Source organism: Vulpes vulpes, chromosome 1 (genome assembly GCF_048418805.1).
Source record: "Vulpes vulpes isolate BD-2025 chromosome 1, VulVul3, whole genome shotgun sequence".
NCBI classification, from domain to species: domain Eukaryota; kingdom Metazoa; phylum Chordata; class Mammalia; order Carnivora; family Canidae; genus Vulpes; species Vulpes vulpes.
The window spans coordinates 52,674,772-52,690,683 of NC_132780.1; the positions used below are offsets into that span (position 1 = coordinate 52,674,772).

The window sequence follows — 15,912 nt, forward strand, 5'->3', positions numbered from 1 at the left end:
CACAAATTACAAAATCACTCCTGTGATGAGAAGGTCTATATAGCAGAGAATTCCAGGGCTTTGCTAATTTTATGAGAAAATAGTCTGCAGAGTGTGTGTGTGGGGGGGGATGCCAGATGGTGCCCGACAAATCAGGGGGCCTACGATTGTATCTCCAGCTGAGCCTAGCAGGGGGTTGGCATCCAGAGCGAGCCCAAGGAGCCCTATGTGGCTGCAATCATTTGTTTGGCTAATTGACCTGCTCAGTTCTAGCCCACAGAATATTTCTTGGTATAGGATCAAAGAACGTGTTGTGTTACACACGCGGAGTACGGGGCGGTTCTTTGTGAGCATCTTACCCAACTACGTCATAAATGGTCCAACGATCTGCTCCTCAGATAAGGTCTTCAGACTCATGGGTGGAGGAAGCACGTCTCGGGAACGGGCTCCCTTCTGGAGGCGGGAGACCCTGGCGGGAGGCCACGCAGCAGGAACAGGCTACCTAAGTCCACGGCCAGCTCGGGTCCAGAGGTGACACAGGCCACGTAACGCGCGGGCACAGAGTGGCGTTCTGTGCGTAAGGCCAGCAGGCTCAGCATGATCATGTAAGTGGGCTGACCCAGAGAGATTTTTTGATGTAAATTATTGATACTTGAGTCCGTGAACCAGAGGATAATTACTTCTAAATAATCTGCTTGTAGTTTTTTTTTTTTTTTTAAATCCTTATCCCTGCATGCTGGGTTAGCTGATTGAAATGCTTTAGCCTAAAGGCAGGGGTGCTTCCCACCTGGATACAACGATGATGCTAGTGACCTGGGTGTCGTGCCGCCGTGGGCCTAGGACCGCTGTGCACAGGCGCCACGTGCTCACCAGGCCGCAGGGCTGTCAGGATCACGGGGGTCACCGTGCTGTGGGAGTGAGAAAGAGGGAGGCCGTGGCTGTCAATGGACAATGCAGTTGTGACCTCGTGGTGCAGGGAAGGGTGGGAATCAAACCCATGTGACCCCGAGAGCCTCGGGATGTGAGGATGTGGGATGCCTTGAGTCCCTCCAGGGGCTCAGCTTCTCAGTCAACGAGTTGTGGGTGACTCAGTGGAGCAGGGAACTGCAGCGCGCGTGCTCACTGAAGCAGGGGGCACCGAGTGTGCCTGGAGAGAAGCAACGCCGTGAGCTGATGGGTAGCTGCTTCTGAGAACGCTGAATGTTGACAAAGCCACAGCTTTGTGATTATTTGCAGAAATTAGCACCAGAGCCTCAACTACCTGACCTTCTGCTCCATCGCAGGTACATGCGTGTCTTGGCTGATGCCCCTCTTCCTCTTGTCTCTTTCATCTACTTCACGGGGTGGGTTCTTCGTGGTTATGCTTAAGCCACGGGTTGCAAATATGGGAACCACATACACCAGCCGGGGATCCCAGAACTGCTTCATTGAGACCTGTCCCTCGAAGCAGTGAGTGTGTCCTCAGTTCTATGAGGCTCGTGGTGGCGGGAAGCGCTTTGTGGACCCAGGCAGGTAGCCTGTAATGAACACATGTGATTTTTCGCCGTTCGATCTTTCACACTCCTTCCGCTTTGCAGCCCACTCTCCCTTTTGGGAAGACTCCTGTCATGTGTGGCCTAGCGGAGCCTACATTCCCTTGTGGAAGCGAAGGGAGTCAGGCTGTGGCCCGTCCCTGCGTCTTACCCCTGCAGGTCTGCGTGGGATGGTTGCACCAGCTACGTGCTCCTGGAACTTTCCACCATGAGCATCTGGATGCTTCGTCCGAGTAGCAGTGGTGGTGACCTGCGGCTCTGTAACCCGGACTGGGACTCCTGCTGCCTCGCGGGAGCCCTGGGTGCCTCTCTGCCCAGACGGCTTTCCCAGCCTCGCGGTGCCTCTGTGAGCCCTTAGTCTCTCCGTTCACTTTCCTTTTCGCTTAGGACAGCCAGTCTGGGGTTCTGCTGCTTTACCCAGAGACACCGTTACATAAACCCGGATGGTAGTTGGAGCCGGAAGTAGCTGTCAAGGTTGAAAACTTGATTTTCTGCCAAGAGGTCCTTGAGTGCCGTAGGGAATTGAGTTATCTGGGTTCTGATTTGTACTAATTTATATTCCTGGGGTTTGCTCACGTCACCAAACTTTCCTTTTCCTCTTCCTGTCTAATGCGTCTCTCATCAGAGAATCAGGGCGTGGAGCAGCCCGGCTCCACGGCATCAGCTCTGCCAGCCTTCCTTCCTGGAGGCCTTGCCCAAAGGAGACGCCACGTGCTGTTCACCCGGAGGCCCAGCACCGGGCCTATGACCCCATCGACCCGCGGCCACCTACGACCTCAGGTCTCAGCTTGGATTCAGACTCCCACGTGGGGAGGCTCACAGCGCGCTTCTTGTCCCCAGCACCCTCTGGGACCAGTGCTTTGGATTTCTGAGGAGCCCAGGGACACGCTTACGCCTTAGGTAACGGTCCTCTAGCCAAACGCACTGGGTTAATTAGGCCAGAGACATGGGTTCCGAGGTTTTATTTTGGGGGCTTCTTTCGGGTATCTTCCCCCCTGAGGTGCTCCTCCTCTCTCCTCCCCACCGACCTTAAGGAGACACGAAAACCACCAGGACTTTGATTTCTTGGCTTTGCCCTGCAGAGCAGCTTCGGGAAAGCGGCGGGGCCTGCTGGACGCACCAGCAGGGCCCCACTCGGCGCCGCGTGACTGGACTAGCCGGTCCGCCAGCCAGTGGCACCCCATCCTCTGGACGACGTCACTGCGGCCTCCGCGACAGCAGGATCCCGAGAGCCGCCTCAGAGGGAACTGCCTGTGGGCAGGCGCGGCATGCGGGGGCCACGGCTCTCAGGTGAGCTGAGGAGGACACACGGGACACTGGGGCCTCCTCCTGGGACGGCAGCTGAGCCATGGCCACCCCATGTGACCAGGTGCTGCTGTCTGTGTCCCACCTGACCGGGTGGGAGGAAAGCCCCCGAGCCCTGTCACTCCCCCTCACAGCCCAGGCCTTGTCACTCCCTGTTCAGAGCCCAGGCCCTGTCACTGCCCCCTCACAACCCAGGCCCTGTCACTTCCCCTCACAGCCCAGGCCCTGTCACTCCCCCTCACAGCCCAGGTCCTGTCACTCCCCCCTCATTGCCCAGGCCCTGTCACTCCCCCTCACAGCCCAGGCCCTGTCACTCCCCCTCACAGCCCAGGTCCTGTCACTGCCCCCTCAGAGCCCAGGTCCTGTCACTCCCCCTCATTGCCCAGGCCCTGTCACTCCCCCTCACAGCCCAGGTCCTGTCACTCCCCCCTCAGAGCCCAGATCCTGTCATTCCCCCCTCACAGCCCAGATCCTGTCACTCCCCCTCAGAGCCCAGGCCCTGTCACTCCCCCCTTCACAGCCCAGGTCCTGTCACTGCCCCCTCAGAGCCCAGGTCCTGTCACTTCCCCTCACAGCCCAAGCCCTGTCACTGGGGCACCTGCAGGATGGAGTCCATTCTGGGCCCCAACTCCCTAGTTGGCTTGCGGGTTCCGTCCTTGTACAGAGTCCCAACTTCATGTCCCAGTTTGGTGACTGTTCTGGGTGCCTGGGAACCTGTTTACCCACCAGCTGTGCCAGCTGAGCGGCTGCGCTGGGTCCCCCAGTCGTGCTGGCCCAAGGGCAGGCCCCAGTATTGGGGTGTTGGCCCCATGGTGCGAGGCTTGTGCATCCCCTCCCGGGTGGTGGCCATGCCCCCGGACTCCCGCTCTGCTCCCCGCAAGCAGATCTGTGCTGCAACCCCATCCCAGGAGCCAAGGCTACGCTCCAGTTCCAGCTGCCCCCTTCTGCCCGGGGCGCGGTTGCCCATGTCCTGAAAGGTGGAAAACTATGGGGGTAAAAGCATCTGGGGGTTTTTGTAAAAGGATATTTGTCTATCTATTTATTCATTCATTCATTCATTGTGAGAGGGAGAGAGAGAGCAAGAGAGATGATGGAGGTGGGGGAGGGAGAGGGAGACACAGCCCGTGCAGGGCTCCATGGGCCCGGGTTGTGACCCCAGCAAGCGGACCCTCACCGACCTTCGCCGCAGGCCACCCAGTCGCCCAGGGACAACGCGGTCTTGTTCCAGCTTGTGTTCTGGTGGCTTCTGAGCGGGCTTTACTGTGCTCTGGGCCGTAGGTGCCCCTGGGCCTGCGTGCCAGGCCTCATGCCAGGCTGGGCCCCTGGAGGTCCCGGGCCGTGGGTGGGTGGGTAAGCCCTGCGGGAGCTGCCTAGGCCGGGCTCTGGCTCCACCGCTGCCCCAGTGGGTCCCGGCATGCAGTGATCCTGGAGCAGGCCAGCTTGGGCCACTGCGGGCTGAGCTCCTCAGCTGCTGTCTCTGCGCCAAGGGTCAGGCTGACGCTGCTGGGAAATGACTTCCGAGTGGCACAGAATAAAGTTCCAAATTCCCGGGGTGGCCTCCTTGTCCCCTGACGATGCCCCAATGTGCAGGTGCCAGTCGTTCCTGAGTATTCCTCTGATAATCCCTAGTGCCGAGGTGAGCCGAGTGACAGGGCTGTCCCCTCATGCGTGGCAGTCCCCACCTCGAGCCCCAGAGCCAAGGGTTTTGGCTCCAACTCTTCACCGAGGACCCCACCCATCCAGGTCCCTGGCAAATGCTCTGAGGACTCCCCAACCTCTGCAACTACAGGTGATCTCATTCTCCATTACACTCGATTTTCCTGTTGGATCTTTCTTTCTTTCTTTCTTTCTTTCTTTCTTTCTTTCTTTCTTTCTTTCTTTCTTTTTCTTTCTTTCTTTCTTTCTTTCTTTCTTTCTTTCTTTCTTTCTTTCTTTTCTTCTTTCTTTCTTTCTTTTCTTTTTTTTTTGCATTCCATCTTGGATTCTAGTTATTTGTATGTTTTATGTATTAGGTTTGTATTATTGATGTATTATTTTAGATGAAGAGCTCCTTGAAGGTCAGAGTTGTCATCAACCCTGTACTTAACTCTTACCTTGGCGCTTAGGATGCACATTCAATAATTACTTGCTATTTATTTTAAAGATATTATTTATTTATTCATGAGAGACACAGAGAGAGAGAGAGAGAGAGAGAGAGAGAGAGACAGAGAGACAGAGACACAGGCAGAGGGAGAAGCAGGCTCCATGCAGGGAGCCCGACGTGGAACTCGATCCCCCGTCTCCAGGATCACGCCCTGGGCTGAAGGTGATGCTAAACCGCTGAGCCACCCAGGATGCCCTATTTTTGTTTTTATAAAACAACAAAATGTGACCAGTTTCTCAGGGTAGTTACTCTGTGGAGAGTTTTGTTGTCTAGTCCAAACCTGCATACTGAATTTTAAAATAGTAATATTTTAAATTTGTCCTGCATTATAAGGCTTGAGATAAAGAAAAACTCATAATAAAATTTGAAAGCTTGTTGTATTTTTGCCTAAATTTCTCCATCAAATACAACACCCTGGTTTATTCTTTTTTTTTTTAAGGTTTTATTTATTTATTCATGAGAGACCAGAATGAGAGAGAGAGAGAGAGAGGCAGAGACATGGGCAGAGGGATAAGCAGGCTCTATGCAGGGAGCCCAAAGTGGGACTTGATCCCTGATCCTGGGATCAGGCCATGAGCCAAAGGCAAATGCTCAATCACTGAGCCACCCAGGCGTCCCTATACCCTTATTTATTCTGAACCTTCTCTGAGTCTAAAGAGACAATGATTTAGAAAATATTAGAATACTTAGAGGAAAAATCTAATTTTTCTATTGGAAATATTTATATGCTATTATAACTTAACAGAGTTTTCAGTGAGATTTATTTATTTATTTATTTATTTATTTATTTATTTATTTATTTTTCAGTGAGTTTTTAAAAGTAACTTTTAAAGTAACCTTCAGGGATGCCTGGGTAGCTCAGTGGTTGGGCGTCTGCCTTCAGCTCAGGGCATGACCCCCAGGTCCTGGGATTGAGTCCCACATCAGGCTCCCCACAGGGAGCCTGCTTCTCCCTCTGCCTGTGTCTCTGCCTCTCTCTGGGTCTCTCATGGATAAATACATAAAATCTTAAAGAAAAATAAAAAATAACTTTCACATGATGCATCTTACTTTTAATTTTTTTTCATTTTTATTTATTTATGATAGTCACAGAGAGATAGAGAGAGAGGCAGAGACACAGGCAGAGGGAGAAGCAGGCTCCACGCACCGGGAGCCCGACGTGGGATTCGATCCCGGGTCTCCAGGATCACGCCCTGGGCCAAAGGCAGGCGCCAAACCGCTGCGCCACCGAGGGATCCCGATGCATCTTACTTTTAATGGAAATATTTATTACTAAATTGGAGTAGTAACCAATCCATGAGGATGAATTCTTTGGGGATAATATTACATGTCCTAAACTGTCACATCGTAATTTGAACAAACCTATCACATTTCATGTGGTGTAACAATCTCACAATAGTGTAATTGCATTAACACTTTTCACCTTTTGTACTAGTTTCATATTTTCAACCTCTCAGTGTGAAATAAATCACAATGCATTATTGTCACTTTTGCTTTAAATTAGAAATTGATGTCTAAAGAATGTAAGAAAAGAAAATTTTTAAAAATCTATTCTTCTTTAGAGATATTTACCATTGCCAGATCCCAAGTGTATCTAGTACCATTTTCCTTTGACCAGAAGAATTGTCATTGTCATTTCCTGTAGCAGAGGTCTGCTGACTCGTTCTATCAGCTTTTTATTTGAAGGTAGGTTATTTCACCTCCCTTTCAGAGGATGTCTTTGCAGGGACGGAATGCTTGATTGAGAGGGTTTTTTCTTTTATCATTTTAAAGATGTGATTCCATTGTCTTCTGAATTCTACTTTTTTCTGATGAGAAACAAACCCTCATTATTGTTGTTATGTCTATGGGATGAGTCTTTTTAAACTGTGGCTGCTTTGAAGATTTTCTTTTCATCTTTTGTTTTTAGAAGTTTGCTTATGATGTTGCCAGGTGTGATTTTATTTGTTTTCCTTTTGCTTAGGTTTCACTGAGTATCCTGGATCGGTGGGTTACTGATTTAGATCAAATTCAGAGTTTTTATGTCCTTATTTATTTCTTCAAATATGACTTTCTGCCTGATTCTGTCTTTTCTTTCCTTCTGGGGCACCCATTACAGGTGTATCAGACTGCTTGGTATTATTTCACAGGCAAGTCAGGTTCTGTCTACTTATAAAAAGTCTTTTCTTCTTCTGTGCTTCAGCTTGGATGACTTCTATTGATCAACCTTCAAATTCACTAATCCTTTTTCCTGTTGTGGCCAAGCTTCTTTTAAGGCTATCCAGTGAATGTTTTGTTCCAAATATTGTATTTTTTAGTTTTAATATTTCTATTTAGTTCTTTTCTTTCTCAATTTTTCTACAAATTCCATATACCTTTTAAAATTCCCTATCTCCTCACCTCTCCTACCAATCTTTTTCTATAGACACTTTAAATATTTTGTTTCAGGATCCCTTCTTGCCAATTCTAACATCTACACTATCTATTAGCCTGTTTTCATTGACTAATTTTTCTCTTGACCATGAGCCACATTTAGTGATTTTTAATTGCGTAGTTGGTATTGTGATAGTACATTACAGACAACCTGAATCCTGTTATCATTCTCTGAAGACTGTGTAGTTTTGTTGTAAAAATTAGTTTATTAACTGGAAGAACCCCTCCTTGAGCTGGGAAATCTTGGTTTTAGCTTTTCTTAGAGTAGGTTTATTTTAGTTTTGTCATTAGTCCTAAGGAAAATCTCATAGTTTGAGAATAAAGACTTTTTTCAGGGTCTAATAATAGCTTAAATGAAGTATAATTTACATGCCATGAAATTCATCTATTGTAAGTGCATAATTCAATGATTTTTGGTGAATTTGTAGAGTTGTACAACTATAACCACAATCCAATTTTTAAGAATTGTTATAAAATACACATAAGATAAAGTTTACCATTTTAACCATTTTTAAGTGTACAGTTCAGTGGCATTAAATACATTCACACTGTGGGGCAATTCTTTCCACCATCCATCTCCAGAACCTCTTTATATCTTGCAAAACTGAAATTCTATACCTGTCAAACAGTAAATTCCCCATTCCCTCTCCTCCCAAACCCAGAGAACCATCACTTTCCTTTTTGTCTCTCTGAATTTGACGACTCTAGGTACCTCATATAAATGGAATCATGCAGTATTTGTCTTTTTGTGACTGGCTTATTTCACTTAACATAATGTCCTCAAGATTCATCTATGTTATAGCACGTGTCAGAATTTCCTTCATTTTAAGGATGAGTAATGGCACTATGTATGTATATACATATGACATTTTGTTTATCCACAATCCAGTTTTAGAACACTTCCATCACTTCAAAAAGTTGCCTTGTGCCTGCTTGCAGTTAATCCCCAGCCTTACCCCCAGCCCTAGGCAACCACTGATCTGCCTTCTGTCTCTAGAAATTTATTTTCTCTGACCATGCAATAAATGAATCATATAGTATATAGTTCTTTTCACCTGGCTTCTTTCATTTAGCATATCCTCCAAGTTGAGAGTAAGTCTTTACTGCTGATGCATGTCCCTTCTGGGATTTTAATGGAAGCCTGGGACATTTACCAAACCCTTCTATTGGGTGGGTCTTGAAGTCTAAACTCTGTGTTCCCTCTGGTGAGAGTGTCACTGAAACCATTGCACAGGTCCTTCAGCTTTTCCAGCTATCACTTTCCTTCTGAGTTTCTTAGAATATTTTCCTGCACAAATACAGTTCAGAGGTTAACTAAGTATTTGAGGGAAGTTAATACACAGATTTGGGGGCTCCTATTACTCTGATTCCCTCCTTTTTGAGATTTGTTCTCTCAATCTTCAGCTACTACAGCGGTCCACAAATACTCAGGCTTTCTATTAGAGATTATCCTCCATGCCCTGGATTGGAGTGTGCGCCCCCCCCCCCCCGCCCCGGGGCAGGGGAGACTGAATAATGTGGGTCCTACCCATTATCACTGCTTCTTATAAGTGCTGAATGACTTCTCAATTCTGACTCCTTTTGGACTTTCTCCAGTGACTTTGAACAGGTGATCTTTACATTTTGTCTAGAATATATCATTGTAGTTGGTAGGACAGTCAGCCTGAAACAAGATATTTCATCATTACCAGAGCCACTTTATGACAAGAAGATTTCATTAGTGTGAAAAATAAGAACTAAGAGGTTCAGAACCAATAATTAGGATATCATCACTTCAGAATTTGTGATAATTCAGGCAGAACTTTAGCTATAATTGCTTTAAAGAAATGAATATTATAAATAAGATCACAATAATAGTTTCTAAACTAGAGGGATAGAGTCCTATATGCTTGTGGGTATGGCACCTCTGAGTCATGCAGTTTGACAAAACATCGAGACAAGACTGGGTGACCTTATGTTCTGTGAGAGATGTGATGGATGAGTTTCAGAGGGAAATTCGCTTATGAGCAAACTGATAGATCAGTGGGTGTCCTTTGTATGTGGGAAGAAGAGGCTGGAGTTTTATTGAGCCTCAAAACTTAGCTGATTTAGGTTTCCACTGCTTCCTCTCTTGGGCCTAGTAGGATAGACAGTTTCTCACAAGTGTCATCTAGATCATGCTTAACCAAATGGCAGCTGCAAACAGAGTTTCTGATTATTTCCTGCTGAACATGACCCGTCACTTAGGCAGAACTTGTGCCCCTGATGAGAAGGCACAGCTAAATGCTGCTCTGATTATCTAGTTGAAGATGCTTTGTTACACCCTACACAGCCATCTAATTTAGTTGTGACAGAAGAGGACCAAACAATAGAGTATCTTTGAAGGATCAAAATAATTCCAACATACAGGCCCATGAATTTACTCACAAAATAAGGTCTTCCTGGAAATAGGTAAACCGATGTATTCACAGAGGTTACTTCTTGGTGGTCTATGGATGGTTTTTATTCTCTTACTTGGACCTTCTGTATTTAAAGAAATTAATAAAAATTACTTTTGGCCTTAGATTTTTACAAAATGAGGGCTATGGGAGCCTGGCTCTCAGTGTCCTACTTTCAGCCAAGGCCCCAAGTCCTGCTTCAGAAATTCATAAGCCATCTCTCATGCCTAAGACCTTCCAAAAATTGAACTGTAATTTTTCTCTAAAACCTGTCCAGCTACTCAGTTTCTTATAAATATTAAGAACCATATATATATATATGTGTGTATATATATATATATATATATATCAAGAACAAGATACATAATTTTCCACTTAAATCCAACATGAGGTAGACATCTAATAAACATCTGATGAATAAATGCATGAAAGAATAATAAATAAATGAATGAATAACCTATTCCTCTCAGGATTTTTCAATTGCAAATTTCTGAAAACCAAATATAAATGGGGCATTAGTAATTATTGTACATGGAACTATAAGGGTCAAGCTGTATCCAGGTATCTTTTTCCTCAGCTTAGCTGCCGATGAATTGACTTCAGACTCCCTCGGGCTCCTTGATAGGCATGCCACACAAACGTGACTTTAGGCATCTGGGGTTACATGCTTAGAGCTTTTAAATCAAGGTAAAAGAAGAACTTTGCTTCACCTCCAACCTGGGAATTCCAGGTAAGTGTCTAACTGGACCACCATGAGTCCTAGTCCACCCTGGTGGCTGGCATGGCTGGGCACTGTTACTGACACCCCTCCAGACGCCACCGGACTGAGAAGATTCCCTCGGAGGAAGGGAGTGGGAGGTGCACATACCAAGAGAAGAAAGGGGGAGAGACAGCCTGGGCAGACAAACCAGCACCTCCTCTAGAGACAAGCATTATTAATAGTGGAAATGGCAACAGTGATAATGGCTCTGACTTATCAGAGGCAGGTACCACCTAAGCCCTTCGCACCATTTGTCTCAAAGCGATTGCACAACCCTCCCTGCTGGTGCTAAGGGTCAGAGCTGTTAAGTGACCCAATCACGAGCAAAGTCAATGATGGACAAGCAAGAGGTGAACATTTAATGGACGATAATGGAAAGTGTAGAAATACATTGAGGTGATTCTAACTTAGACCTGCCTGCCGATAGCATGCTTGGCTGGTTTTTGTTTGTTCTTGTTCTTGTTTGTTTGTTTTCAAAAAGAGAAGAAAATCATCCCTGAACAAAATTTAGGACTATGCTGCTGACATATTCTAATGTATAAGCGTGTGCCTTCACTGTGACTTGGGCAACCAAATAGTCTAGCTTTTCATGTGACTTGATGCTTTTTAAGTTAAGGTGATGCATTAATTGTATAACTGAACAACTTGGGTTTTATGGTCTTAAAAATATAAGTAGACTAATTTTTCTTCAAGCAAATCTAGAAACTAAGAAAAATCACTAAACGATGCATGTACCCTCCTCTGGAGTTTAGGAAACATTAACAATATGTGACTTTTGTCTTAAAAAATATATGTTTGTACAAGGCCCCTCACAGAAAAGGTGGTGTATGCAGTGGTTCAGAGCATGGGGTCTGGGGCCAGACCCGGGTTGGAATCCAGACCTCCTAATGCTGTCTTCTCAGCTGTGTGAGCTTGGACACATAGCCTGACTCTTCAGGGTCTTGCTGTCCTCATGTGTGGGGTGGAGGTACCATGGCTCCTCTCTTACAGCGTTGCAGTGGGGATCACGGTGCTTCAGTCCATCACGGTGCTCAAGTGATGCCTGGCTAACAAGACGGTAGCTCTTAATTTTCTTAGTGCTTGATTACATTTGCATCGGGGCTTTTTGCGGCCTCTTCATAGTAGTCGTTTTGCTTCTGTTTTGTTTTGTTTTAGAAAGAGGAAGTGGGGGGTGAAGCAGGGGGGGAGGGAGAGAGAGAATCTGAAGCAGACTCCGGGCCCAGTGTGGAGTCCCAATTGGGGCTTGATCTCACAACCCGGGGATCCTGATCTGAGCCGAAATCGAGAGCCAGACACTCAACAGACTGAGCCCCTAGGTGCCCCTGGTTTTTCTGCAGATCCACATCAGGGAGGAAGGAGAGTAGCCCCCCCCACTACAGGGGCTGCATTTGTTCCTCGCTTCACAGCAGCGTCAGGGAAATCATTTCATGGGTCTGGGCTGCTAAGTCGTTGAGTGTCCGCACAGATGCCAACTAACTGACTGCTGTGTGTTGCACAGGGTTGGGCTCCGCGGTCAGGACTGATGTTCAGCAAGAAGATGAGAAGGTGGCCGTGGTGAGGACGCTGCAGTCTCAGGAGGGAGGGAAAGGAGGAGTCTGAATCTTCAGGCCAGAGCTTCTACTGCACCTGAGAGATGAGGCAGCCACTAGGGAACGAGCCTCTTCCGTCGGTGACCCTGCGCACCCAAGCAAGATGCCGTGAAGGCCCTAAGCCGACAGCAAGCTTCAGAGCCGGCGGCCTGAATGTGAACTGTGCGCTTTAAGTTAGTCATGTGAGACTTGCAGCCTCCTCTGTGAATGCTGACTGTGTAATTACACCTGTGGTTGCTTTGCAGATACTTCTCGAGAAGATTAGGCCAGCGCTCCCTTCAGCGTTGTCTTCTGGGGGAGCCAGGAGTCCGCCGAGATTGGAGGCTCAGGGGGAACCGAGATCGGAGGCTCAGGGGGAGTAAGGCAGCAAGACGCCCCCCAGTAGCTGGCAGCACCGCGGGGTCCCAGCTGGGGTCCCAGCTGGGGCACCATGAAGCCCACGTGGCAGTTAACTACACCCAGGCCTGGGAGGAACAGTGTGAGCTCCAAATCCTGTCAGAGAGCTGCTCTCCTGTTCCCACATGGATTTATTGAGGCATCAAGCTTATCCGTCCACTGGTCTTAGTCTTAATGCTTTGATTTCCATATGCTCCCCGAACCTTGAGGTGGAAATACATCATCCTGGATGTACTACTTACTTTCACCCACAGACTTGTGCTTTATTGGCTTAAAAAAAAGTCATGAACAAAAACGCCAGGAAAAGACAAATTTGCATTTTGAAAAAGGATAAAATCTAACACACCTTTTGCTTTGAAATGTTCTCCCCTTGAGATGAATATCCACACTTCATAAATATTCACTCAAGTCCACCTTGACAATCAGCCTGGATGAAGAGGATTCTAAAACACGACTTGAAGTCTTAAAAATCTTTTTCTTTCTTTCTTTCTTTCTTTCTTTCTTTCTTTCTTTCTTTCTTTCTCTCTTTCTTTCTTCTTTCTTTCTTTCTTTCTTTCTTTCTTTCTTTCTTTCTCTTTCTTTCTTTCGTCTTTCTTTCTTTCTTCTTAAGATTTATTTATTTATTAGAGAGAGACAGAGAGAGAGAGGGAGAGCATGAGCAGGAGGGATGGGGAAGAGAGACTCTCAAGCAGACTTTGCACTGGGCATGGAGCCCAATGCAGGGCTCAAACTCCCGACCCTGAGCTCACTACCCTGAGCTGTAACCAAGGGCCAGTCACTTAAGTGACTGCACCACCCAGGCTCCCCTTTTAAGGAGTTTTAAGAAGTTTTAAATACCTTCTTTTTTTTTTTTTTTTTTTTTTAATATCTTCTGGGAATGAAAAGGTTTCACTGTTCTCAGAGCATCCACAAATACATCTTTGAATTTTTTTCCCTTTTCTTTTTCTTTCACCTGGCCTAGGGTTAAAGAACCACTTTCCCACTCCGAGGAAGAGTTCATCCAACATTCCAAATGCTCATGGCATTGAGCTGGGGGCTTGGAGGGAGGTAAGTGAAGGAAGAGAAATCTCCTCTGTTTGTGGACTTTGCATTCTAAGATTGAAAAAGCTTAGTGTCTAAAAGAAACCACTGCTCAAGATATTAGTCAAAAGAATTTTGGAAGATTTTGGGGAGGGGTCAGTAGAAATTACGGTTCTGTGAAAATATTCCAATGATAACATTTTAGATTTAAAAAGCTGTAAATACCAGGTTGAACTGTGTTTGCATTTTTATAAGCTTATAATTGATTTTTTTCCCTGCGCCATTTCTTCCAAATGTTAAAAATCATGACTTAGGCTTCTGATGGGTTAAAAATATATTCTGACTAACGTTCAGCCTTAATTCCACCACATGCTCTTATATGAATAATGCCATCTCACCGCACATTGAAGCATGGGAAATTTGCAATTTCCCTTAAAGGATTGTAAATGAGCCTGTTGTCAAGCTGCCAAAGTAAATTAACAAGGTTTAAATTTTCCCATAAAATCTATCAGAAATTCCAATGACTAGTAATTAAAGCAGTCCTTGCTCTCTTGCGACACATGCAACGTGACAAAACAGTCCTAATATGTCACCTCTCTTCTTCCGCCTGTTTTATTTGGTCTAGTTGGGCACCAGGTGGCTTATCCTGGAGGGTGTCATCCAGTCTATTAAATTCTAAATGTGAAATAGAAATAAAACTCAGTAAATATTTTATGGTATGGGTGAGTTATATATATTCCTCAAAGCCATTCTCTACCCTTGAGTTCTATACAAACAGCATTTTTTTTGTAATAAAATAGTTTGTTATTGTTATAGAAAAAATTTCTAAATGTGCAAGAGGGAAAAACTACCCACAGCCCGTCACCCAGAGAAAATCGCTTTTAATATAATCTTTGTGTTTTTGGACCCAGATACTTTGCTATATATTCAGAAGTAATTGTGATCACATGACATACAAATCATACAAATTGTTTTTAAAGCATCTTTTTCAGGTTTAGTGCAGTAACACTACAGAACATTTGGAAAATAAAGAAAAGAAGATAAAAGTAACTAGAACCCCACCCAGAGATAACCACTATCAATATTTAACTTCTAATTATAATCTTTTTTCTTTGCATATTTATATATATTTAAAGGAAAACTATAGTGTTTTTTGGCATAATGAGCAGAAAAATATTATAAAACTTTGATGGATGATGCTATGCAGAAGGGCAAGTGATAGATACGTTTACTTATCTTTCATAGAAAAACTTAATAGTGGGCACTGGGGTGGCTCAGTGGTTGAGTGTCTGCTTTCGGCTCAGGTCATGACCCCAGGGTCCTGGGATTGAGTTCCCTGCAGGGAGCCTGCTTCTCCCTCCGTCTCTGCCTCTCTCTGTGTGTCTCTTAGGAATAATTAAAATCTAAAATATAGAAAAACTTAATAATTCAGGTCATTAAAAATGAATTTTAAGGAAATAAAAAATAAGTTTTCAAGTTCTTGGCTAAGAAACTGGTTCTCAGTTTTTTCCAGGAAACTGATTGTGTATGTTGAGGGCAAAGGAGATAGAAGCAGATTCTGGTTTGGGGGCTTCTCCCCCCCAGTGTCATAATCCCATGCAGAATCTAGCCATGGTTAGCAGGAGCTGGAAGCTGACTTCTTCAGGTTGTCTTTCAAATGGTCATCAAACACAGCAAGTGAGGAATTCCAGCTGAACTCAGGGTGAAGGATTTGGCTCAAGAAGCACATTTTCTGGAATTATGGAAATCACACAAACAAGCCCAGAAGCAGAAGAGAAATGTTTGAGAAGGTCTAAGTCTATGAAGGCTCGTTGCCAGGCTATCGAATGCTTCTGACAACACATATTCCATTAGGTTTCTAAGTCTGGAATGTAAACTGTGTAAGTTAGGTCTCAAGATCCCTTCTATATAGTTGGACTGTTATGGAGTTTCGAAATTTTTTATTCATCTTGGAATATTCTATCAAGTATTTTTTTTTCCAAGAGAGACACACGGGTAGACTCTTTGGGCATTTTTGTACCTGAGAATGTCTTTCTGGACATTTCTGGGTCACAATCCTTTCCTTATAAATTCCATAGACAGTTTTCCAATGTGTTTTACCAATTGGTGTTGCTGGGGAGACATCTTAAGTCAGCTTTTTTTGGGTGTATTTATAAACAATTGGTAATTCCTACTTGATCTCTTGTCAATTTTCTTTCATTCTTATTTTTTAATCTTGGTCCATTAAACTCTCATTTGGATTCTGATATTGAAAGTAAAGAACTGGCTTGCCTCTAAATCCCAAAGTATTCATTAGGGATATTTATACAAGACTATATGGTCAATAAGATATTAGCCAAGTTATCCATATTTCCATATA

General features: G+C 45.2%; 1 long non-coding RNA gene across 2 annotated transcripts; it reads left to right on the top strand.

Moving 5' to 3' along the window:
• Positions 1-269: 269 nt before the first annotated feature.
• On the top strand, positions 270-12,993 carry LOC140599718 (uncharacterized). Of its 2 annotated transcripts, none has more exons than XR_012002680.1 (5): positions 270-584; positions 2,137-2,411; positions 2,594-2,801; positions 4,446-4,605; positions 12,047-12,993. It is a non-coding gene; the product is annotated as an uncharacterized lncRNA (long non-coding RNA). The 2 variants fall into 2 exon arrangements; XR_012002683.1 differs by lacking the exon at positions 12,047-12,993 and adding an exon at positions 6,046-8,415 and having other exon boundaries at positions 454-584.
• Positions 12,994-15,912: the final 2,919 nt, after the last annotated feature.